Raw genomic sequence first — 8642 nt, 5'->3', positions numbered from 1 at the left:
GGCCGACTCGACGGCAAACAACAACAACAACATTGTAAAAGAAAGCAACAAAAGGTTTACACATGGAAGGAAATTTTCTTTGTTGGTTACCAGCAGTAGGTAGGGAGGGGAAGGAAAATTGTTAGACAGATAAGAGACAAGTATTGATGTTGGTGGAGGGAAAGGCAATATTCCAAAAGTGAGGGACGAACACAATAAGGAAAAGTATAACACAGAGAGGTGCATAAGAGGTACAGATAACAAAAATAAACACTTTTACAAATACAATACTGCATTATCAGTAATAACAAACATTAATCTATGGATGGATACACAGGTAGACAGGTTGAATGATCAGGTATGTCTAGGCAAAAGGGAATATACTCCTGACCATATATAAGTTTGGCAGACAATATTTCTACATACATATTTGTATGTGCTACTAGAATGTCCATATATATAATACACTTAACAGGGCAAAGTCATGATAACTTCTCAGCCACAGTCAAACATCCTGAGGGAGTGAGCCACTGGGCCCATGGGCTTGGGACCATGGTCAGAAGGGACATCAAGCTCAATTGGCATAACATACTACACAAAAACATTGTTTTACATCCTACTTTGGTGAGTAGCGACTGGGGTCTTAAAAGCTTACAAGCGGCCATCCAAGATGCAGCAGTTGGTTTCTCCTCATCTGGAGCAAAGAAGAATGAAGAAAATCATAGACACATGGAAACAATTAGTTGAAGGGACTAGTGGACCATGGGAACCTCAGCCTACATGACCCTGAGACAAGAAGAACTAGATGGTACCCAGCTAACACTGTCAACCACTTAGAAAGGGATCAGAATAGGAAATCCTGGACACAGTGGGAGAAAAATGTGGAACAGAACCCCCCCCCCAAAAAAAAAGACCAGACTTACTGGTCTGGACAGAGACTGGTGAAACCTCCAAGACTATGGCCTCTACTCACTCTTCAGGTCTGGAACTGAACCCACTCCTGTGGCTTCCAGCCAAACAATGGACAGGCATATAAGGTGAACATTTACACCAGGTAGTTACACCATGGGAGATCAGAAGGGCAGTATTTGCACAGAAAGATAGCTCAAGGCCAGGAATGCATAGGAAAGAAGGACACAGGGAAAAGGTAACCACACAGAGAAAGTGGGAAGAGAGATGTTACGTTATGGGGATTGTAATCAATGTCATGAAACAAAATGTGTATGAACTATTGTATGGAAAATGAATTTGTTTGGTAAACTCTCACCCAAATCACAATTTTTTTTAAAAAAAAGAATATGAATTTCAGGAACACATTCATTCATATAATTTTGTGGCCTTTTGAAAAGGATTTGTGAAAAACAATACCAATTATGAATGTAGGACTACTTAGTTCTATCTTTCCCGAGAAGCCCTGACTGGGAACAGTTTGCATAACCTTCCACAGCCTGAGCTAGGACAGGAACTTTTGAAATGTTCTGCAGATTTTCAGAGTTGGCTATTTCCTTAATCCTATGGACCCATTTGGGAAGTTTTTGCCTGTATATCATAAGCAACATTTATATTGGAAGCTGTCCCTTTTGATTTCTGAACCATACAGCAATGTTGTCTCATTGATAAAAGCCAGGCAAAATGCCACATCCCAGGGATGGCTTGGATGATAGGCTGCACATGTGAGGGAGTTCTGCTGCATGACATCCAGGAAAGCCTCAAGATTGCCATGCTGAGGCAGCCGGTACTACTCCATGATATAATACTGCCCACTAGGCCACTGATTCTGTTTATGAGCCCTGAGCCTCTGAACTATGACAGATATCACTGGTGAGATGTACTCTAAGAAAATTTGCTCAATTTCCTCCTTCTACAGTCCTGATGTTGAGTGGAACAAGATTGGTGAAAGCCATGTTGGAGCTTCATATGTGAGCCATGCTGGAGGCAGCAAGCTCATGTTTAGGGTCTCTTATTTTGTCTCTAGATCTAATGACAATCTCCCTGAGTGAATCCTAGGAAATAAACAGACAGATATATAATTTTAAAATATTCCCCCAAAACATCCATTGTGAGGCAATCTGCTCAGGATCAAAGTGGAAGCTGAATCCAGCTGCTTACCAGGAACAAATAGATTTATTTTGATCACTATAGTACAATTTTCCTCCTTATCTCTCCATTTTTCCTTCCATCCCCTTTCTTCTCTCCCCTCATCTTTCCTCTCTCTTATAGCACACCATCCCATCTAGAAGATGTGCTCAATTAGTGAACAGGAAGAGGACAAGTTTATTCTGATAACAGTATTTTTTCATTCAGCTAAAAACAACTCAAATATACTTCTGGTTGCCTAGAACTGTAAGCACCCCAAAGAAACTCTGCCAAAACTCCAAGGGACAAAGAGTACACACTAATATTGACCTGTAGTTCCCTTTCCTAGGAGCTCTACTAAAGAAGCTCTCTCTTCTGGTCAAACAGGTCTTCCCACCATTCCCTAAACACATCTCATAGCTTCCTGTCTCCTGGAATGCTTAGCCCCTCCATTTCCTTAATGATCCAAGTCCAACTTGGCCTCTTCCATTAAACTTAACCTTTTCTTGTGTGTCTGAACTCCTTCTGGTGCCTCATATCTGCATATGACATTTAGAACATACTTCTTTACAGTTACTCAGGTGCATGTCTCATCTTTCCTGTTAGCTTAAAACCTTCTGGAGTCAGGGACCATTTCTTACTGAGATTCTTAATGAGACCAGAGATTATCAACTGTGATATAGTGGTTAAGCAAGTTAACAAGTTCTGGAACCAAAATGACTGTGTTCAAGTAAGTTTGTTTGTTTGTTTGAATGGGTAATTTTGGGGAAGTACATCACCAGGACTTTCTTCTGAGGTGGCTCTGGATGGACTCAAACCTCCAACCTTTCGGTTAGTGGCTGAGCATGTTAACCATGTGTACCACCCAGGAACTCTTTTCTTTTTTCACCTTTTTTTTTATTGTGATTTGGGTGAAGATTTACAGAGCAAATTCACTTTCCATACAGCAGTTTACATATACTTTGTCTCATGACATTGACCACAGTTTACCACAATGCAACAGCTCCCCTCCCACCTCCTCCCCATAGTTACCTCTTCCCAGTGTCCATCCCTCCATGGACTCCTGCCCCCTGAGCTGTCTCCCTATGCATAGGCAGCTCTTCTTTCTCAATGATTGTTCTCTCCAAGGAGTGTCTCTACCTCAGGTAAATGTTCAACTCATATGCCTGTCTTCTGTTTGGCTGGAAACCACAGGAACCCTTGAGTTCAAATCTAACTTTATTACTTACTAGCTGGGTGACTCAGTTATGTCATTTAAATTCTCTCTGCCTTAATTATCCTGTAAACATACGAATATTAATAGTGTCACTTATTAGTAGTGTCACAATATTAATAGTCACTTATTTCATAGGGTCATTTTGAGAATCAAACAAGAAAATACATGCAAACTACTTTGAACATTGCCTTTTATGCATTAAGTACTCAAGAAATGCTAGTCCCCATTATCTACTCCAGTATATACTCTCAGCAGGAATCACCAAATACCAAAGAATAACATTCAGCTTGTCCTCCTTGGGATCTAGCTTAGTTTTGTCTTGTACCACGTTTACCAGGCCCTCACTAAAGGAATTCTCTGAATCAAATCAATTGCTATCTAGTCGACTCTGACTCATAGTGACCCTATAGGACTGAGTAGAACTGCCCCATAGGATTTCCAAGGATACCCCATTGGATTTCCAATCTTTACAGAAGCAGATTGCCACATCTTTCTACCATGGAGCAGCTGGTAAGTTCAAACAACTGATATTTTGGTTAGCAGCTAAGCACTTAACTATTGTGCCATCAGGGATCCTTAGAAATTTTCTACCTGACTTTAAATATCTTCCATATTTTGAGCCCCTTACCTAACTGATCATATCTTCCACAGCTCTTCAATATTGTCCTGCCTCCTTACTTTCTCCCAGGCATGCCTTGCTCATTCCTACCTCTGTACCTTTACTCACACTGTTCCTCCTCACTGGAATGCTAACCTTACACTTCCCCTTTCCAAATGCTACCCATTCTTTATTTCTCCACTTAAACCTCACTTCTTCTAGGAAGTTCACTCTTCTCTTTTCCTTCTTTGAACTCCCCCAGCTGTCAAAGTTGGAATCACATGATTTAACATACCCTGATATTTTTCATGGTTATTTCTTGGGTCTTAACCTTGTCTTCTTAAGAAATTGATATTTTCCTTAAGAATTGTTGGCATGTTTTCCCTTCCCCTGCCATCTACCCCCAGCATGTAGCCCTAGGCTGGGCACTCAGTCAGTGTCCAGCAAAGTAAAAGCTTGTTGGTTGATATATTGACATGCCTGAGTTTGATCAAGGAAGGCTCAGGCTCTGGCTCTCTATCTGGCAGTGAGCACAAATTTAGTGAAGAGCAGAAGGCAGAGGGACTGGTGTCTGCTGACTTCACTTATTTGTTTGCTGCCACTAAGGCTTTAGAGATAGCAGGGTCTTCAGGTTCAGCTAAGCCCTCAGTGTAAAGACCTTGAAACTAGATTGATCCCTCAGTTAATGGTTGACATTCCCTGTTTACCTTAATGATTGCCAAGATTTGTGGCTACACAAAATATACTTTGCGTTCAACTGCCTTGGCCCCCAGGATGGAAGGCAATTTACAAGGAGGTTTTAAGGTTCCAGGATGGGATTGGAAATACTTTGGTCTATTTCTAGTCATTCAGGACATGGACAATAAACATACGCATAAGAAGCACTGTCATTCCCCACCTTGATTTCAGATGCCAGTAGGCATTGCCCAAGCCTTTTTTCTCCTAATAGTCATGTAATTTTACAGGCTCAAAGCTGGAAGGGAAGGCACTCAGTGCAAGAGTCCTCTCTGCAGCTTTCCCACACTTAGATCTACCTGAGGCCAGTTTTAGGGGATTAAGGAAAACTAAAGACTGTTGATAATCCCAGGACCAGTTTAGGCTAAATATGGGCATGTGGGTGATAATGATGCCCCTCTCCCTCTGGGACAGGACACTGACTCCAGGCTATGTGATTTGTCTCTCCAAACCCATTGGGAGCTCAGGGGATCAATCTTGTTTAATGATTGTGTGTGGAAAGAGGTGGGGCTGGTTAATGTTTGTCTGGTTCCTCTTGGGCTCGGGCCATATCGGGCTCTGGGCCATATCTGGCTCTGGCCCTGGACTCATTGTTCCTCCCCTGGGCTGGGCCGAGAATACCTAGTGGCATAGAGCAGACACGGCTGGAGAGATTCTCTGGGAAAGGGCAGCAGCCACCAGGTGTAGCAGTGTCGGGGAGGTGAGGAGGCTGGGGGCTGAGGGAGGTGGGCAAGGAGGGCTGATGTGGCACAGGGGGGAGGAAATGGGGACTGGGGAGAAGCCCAGGTCCTGCCTTCTCTTGGTCTCAGCATTCAGTCACTTAGGGCCCTTCCATATCCTTCCTTATCCTCTGAACTGGGGTGAGGCCCCTCCTGCCAGATGCCAAGCTTGCTTAAACTCTCTTTGCAGCCCCCAACTCTTATCTTCTTTCCATGTTCAGTTACTCCTCCTTTCACTCTTTTCACTAAGCCAAGGGTTTCCCTCATCCACACAGGGCCAGATTCCCAGGAAGACTTGAGAGACCCCTAGGCTCAGGGTGGCCAAGTTCTTCTCCACGCATTTCCTGCCACACAGAGTTAAGATTAAGTGGGACTATTGGGCACAGCCAGATGCTGTTTTCCTTCCATGATTACAGGTTTGCAGTCAATATAGGGGGTGCAGGTAGAGGAATACTGTGTGCTTGGTAGGCAGCAGAGGGCCAGTCAACAGGATTGAAGATTTGGGAACAGGCACTTCCATTTTCTTGAGGAAGGCAGGCACACTCAAGGTGAAGTTGGAGTCCTGATGGTTTGGAGATCTGGTGGAGGGGTGCCTCTCCAGCTGTTAGGAAGTTGTTCCAGCTGTTGGGAATGGCACAGCAGAATGCCATTAGAAATAGACTTAGAAAATGAAATGAGGAGAGGAGAATAGAGATAAGAGGGGTTTGACTTGAGACAAGTATAAATGAGGATACTGCATAGCAATGGGGAAAGGACCCAGGCTTTACTGAGAGGCTCATGAGTCCTAATCTGAGCCCCAGCACTTACCAGCTGTATGATAACTTGCTCAACTTCTACAACCCTCCATTTTTTTCATTTGTGAATTTGAGACGGCAATCTGTAGCTCACAGGTTTGTTGTGAGGGTGAGAGTTGATGAACATATGACTCTTAGCACACAGTCGTCATTCCATAAATGGTTGCTGTTACAATAGGCTTAAGTAGAGAGCAGCAGGATGTCAGATGAGTAATGGAGGAGTAAAGGGGTATAGTCCAAACAGTGGGTAAAGGAGTTAACATTAGCAGAAGTTCTATGAAAAGACCACAGCAGAGTGAGGGAAGGAGAAAGTTGTAATGAGCTAGACTGGATCCAACCCAATCCTGGCCACAGAGTATGTATGGCAGCGGGGAAGAGGATAACTCCAATGAGTGAGATGTTATAGAGCCACAGGGAAGAGAAGTTAGGGAAGAAGAATAGAGCCTTAAGAGTTTGTCCTTAGCCACACAAACTGATGAAGTCAGCCAGAAATTTAGAAGGAAATCTCAAAAAATATCCTATGTCCTTTCCTGACCAGAGGCTAGGTAATGGGTTGCCTGTGAAGATATGTTCATGAATGCCACTGAGAGAATCTAGGGCTGCCTGTGATGTGAGGTAGGGAGTATGGAGTCTGAATGTAACCTCATCCAGCTCAACCAGGCTCCTCTATCCCAAAGTAAAAAAATACAAGGGTTTTCTTGTAGTTAGTGGGAGAGATAGAGAAAGAAGTGAAAGAAAGGTAGACTTGATAAATGTGTGTGTACATGCACATGGTTCCTGTCCACATGTACAATTGCACAGGAGGGAGTTTTTAAGACATGGTCCTGGTCTCAGCTAGAATGTGAACACCTTAAAGGCAGAGAGACTGCCAAAGGCAGTACTATATACAAAGGCTTTGAGGTCAGACAAAAATAAATTTGAAATTTGACTCTACCACTTAGCTGTAGTGCAACTGTCACTGAGGACAAGTCAATTAATCTCTCTGAGCCTCAATTTCCTTGTCTGAGAAATAGGGATAATATTACAGGATTGTTTTAAGGACTAAGTGTGATCCCCTGATTTTGAACTGTGCTTGAGTGCTGGGGCAAATTTGAATCTGAGGACAGAGTTAAAGCCTGACATGAACTGAGAGCTCCTGTCTAATTAAACGTGAGGGGAAAACTTGCCTGGAGTAACAAAGAGCATATCAATACCTGGACTTTAACCCAAAGTCATTAAAATTGTTTTAATTTAAAAATCAGGTCATTTCTCTGGTTATTTTTGTGGTTGTTGGAATCTTAAATGAAACCCTTGAGGTATTGATATTGACATAACGATCAGTTCCTCTTCCAAAGTGGAAGGAAAAATTTGAGATCCCAGTGCCAAGACAAGGGTCATTAGGTACATCAAAGGGAAGTAATGACTTATGCCCTAGAGGGTTCAAGAAGATGAGAAACAGAGAGAGACAAGAACCTAGGAACTCAGGAGTAGCCATGCTGTCTGTGGGGACATCCCTGAGGGGCAAAGAGCACAGCTGGGATTTGCTTTGGAGTAAGAGTAAGCAGCCCTACAAAGATAAAACTCAAACCAAATTCAGTGCCATTGAGTCAACTCCAACTCATAGCGACCCCCATTGGGTTTCCAAGGCTGTAAATCTCCACAGAAACAGACTGGGTTCAAACCACCGACTTTTTGGTCAGCAGCCAAATGCCTTAACCAGTGCGCCACCAAAGCTCTTTCTACAAAGATTAACTCCCCCAAACAAAACAAAGCACTGCCATCGATTCGGATCTGACTCATAATGACCCCTCCTTGGGTTTCCGAGGCAGTATCATTACGGAAGTAGATTGCCCAAACTTCCTTCCGAGGAGTGGCTGGTGGGTTTGAACCGCCAGCCTTCTAGTTAACAGTCTAATGCCTTAGGCACTAGGCTACCAGAGTTCCCTCTACAAAGATAAGGAAGGTGGAAAAGAACAAATCAGAAGACAATGGAAAGCCCTGGGAAGAAAGAAAGGGAAAAGAGTTGTCAGTTGATAGGAAAGGGGAGGAGGAGGAGGGGCTAAAGGAGAAGAGAGACCAATTTTGAATTTCACTATTTCTAATAACACCCATGAAAAGAAAAGCTATAATTTTATCCAAGGCAGTAGAGTTTATGAGAAAGAGTATGGGTTCTGAAGTTAGCCTGGCCTGGCTTAAAGGCCAGATCTGTCACTTAGTAACTGTGTGACCCTTGGACAAGTCCCTCCACCTTCCTTTACCTTTGTGTCCTTATCTGTGAAATAAGGATGAAAACACCTACCTCATGGGGTTGTTCTGAGGATTACAAAAGATAGTGTGCATGCAAGGGCCTGGTACACAACAAGTGCTGGTTGTTATAATTCTCTTTGACAACCTGTTTTCTAGTCTAACACATCTCAATGGAGTAAGCACTTCTTGAGAACTAACTGTGGTGCCTTCTGCAACAGCTCTGCCTTCAGAATCCTGTCTCCCCACACTGGTCTGGGCACACAGCATGGACTCACTAAAGTTTTTTTTTTTTTTTTTTT

This window comes from Orycteropus afer, unplaced genomic scaffold, assembly GCF_000298275.1.
Source record: "Orycteropus afer afer isolate SDZICR_OR568_19922 unplaced genomic scaffold, OryAfe1.0 scaffold01194, whole genome shotgun sequence".
Taxonomy (NCBI): domain Eukaryota; kingdom Metazoa; phylum Chordata; class Mammalia; order Tubulidentata; family Orycteropodidae; genus Orycteropus; species Orycteropus afer.
Note: the sequence above shows the minus strand (reverse complement) of the source record.